Here is a 1,944-nt window from a genome sequence, read left to right as displayed (position 1 = left end):
GAGGCTACACGCAGAGAGTGGGCTAGATGAGCATTCTCCTACGAGTCCACGAGCAGATAGAGGTATTTGGTTGCCTTCTGCAATAGTACCTGCATTTCATCCCCGTTTCAACCCAGCCTGATTAAACAAAAATAGGCAACAAACCAACATATGTATGTTGTTTGGTTGCCTACACACGTAACACACATACGTATCTTGTTTCTTAATTATGTGGCACGGACATCATCTAGTATGTAGCCTATGTCGTATTTGACGTCCAAACCAGATATAAGTATAAACATATAATATAGTGATGTAGGGAGAGCAGCGATTCAGTGCCCAGACTCATCTGCACCAGCGTTGAAGAAAAAAATTCAAAACAAATAGTAGAAAAATTCAAAATATTCTTCTTTTTTTGCATGGTTGATTATTTGGTTCGTGAGGTCCGCTCCAAATTTCAGATAATTTAAACACCTGAGTAGCTCTCAACAAAAAAAACAAAATTTTCAAACTTTTTCTTTTTTTTGAATTGTTTCTTGACCGGGGTGCAGATGAGTCTGGGCTCAAAAATGGATATTCATGTAGCATCCTATTCTGTGATTCTCCTCAATTTGTGCTGATTTCTCTATCGTTCCTTCTAGGGCTGGAAAAAAAGCTCGGAGATCGTGAGCTAAATGAGTAGCTCGTGACTCGGCTCGAATCGACTCGAACTCGAACAATAACAAGTCAAGCCGAGCTTTAGTTTAAAATCGTTTATAGACCGAGTTAAACGAGCCGATCTCACGAGTACTCGTTTAACTCGTTAGGCTCGTTAAAAAAATCAGTGTTTTCTAGGAGTAGCAAAAAACAATCACTAAACACCTTGCGTCCCAGCACAAGGCTCAGCCACTCAAGGCCCAGCCTCCCATGATACTCTCACGTACATGTCCATATATGTACATGTTAAAATCCATGTTAATCTTTTTATCATATTTATAAGGTTATATGGTCATATCTATAACGAGTTTAACAAGCTAAACGAGGCAGCTCGCGAGTTATACGAGTCGAGCCAATCTTGGATTTGAGCTCGTTATAGAAACGAGTCGAGTCGAGCTAGCTCGTTAATGAAACGAGCTTTAGCAAGTCAAGTCAAGCTGGCCGACTCAGTTCGAATTCCACCCCTAGTTCCTTCCGCAACGTCGCCCTCCCGGAGATAGAGCCGCGACGAAGCGGTCGTGCTTACAGCAATTGCAACGTTTTTCTCCCGGTAGCATACTAGCATGTGGATCGATCATGCATACAGTACTTGTCTTATTTCTTAGTAGCATGTGGATTGGAGGATCGATCGATCATGCATGCTTGTCTTATTTCTTGGTAGCATGTGGATTGGAGGATCGATCGCCCTCGTTGGAGTGGTCACTCCTCGTACTGGTTCAGCGCTGCCGTAGTTTATACGCCGACTTATCTTGTGAAGACTACTGCCTCGTGCCCTCGTGGCGCATCCTTATCGGGATCTATGCCAAGCCGATCGAGGTGTAACAATTACGTATCTGCCGAAGCTTTTCTGACGTGCTTACGGCACCTAAACATCAGCAGATTGACTCATTGACAGGACATTGTTCAGTGACGGCCTGCATCTCTGAGAAGAAGAAAGACAAGCATACTACAACCAGTTTGCAAGAAAAAAAAATTAAGACAAAGTTTGCAAGAAATGAATCAGCCCACAAGTCAAAAGGAAAATGCATCGGGCCAATATAAAGATGGCCGAACATACATGTCCTCGGCCCATTCTGATAAAAGAGGTTCCCGGTCACCTGAAAAGTGCTTAAGAATTCACTATTTCACGCGCCTTACGTCAAGTTGTAGTTTATTCGCACAGCAACGACCGACATGGGCCGGCACATTTTAGACAGCGACCAGTCATTGCAACAGGTTTTGGGAAACTTTGGAAGGTTCCAACCTAGGTTTTACCGGTTTTGGGAACCT

Source organism: Triticum dicoccoides, chromosome 6B (assembly GCF_002162155.2).
Source record: "Triticum dicoccoides isolate Atlit2015 ecotype Zavitan chromosome 6B, WEW_v2.0, whole genome shotgun sequence".
Lineage (NCBI taxonomy): Eukaryota > Viridiplantae > Streptophyta > Magnoliopsida > Poales > Poaceae > Triticum > Triticum dicoccoides.
Note: the sequence above shows the minus strand (reverse complement) of the source record.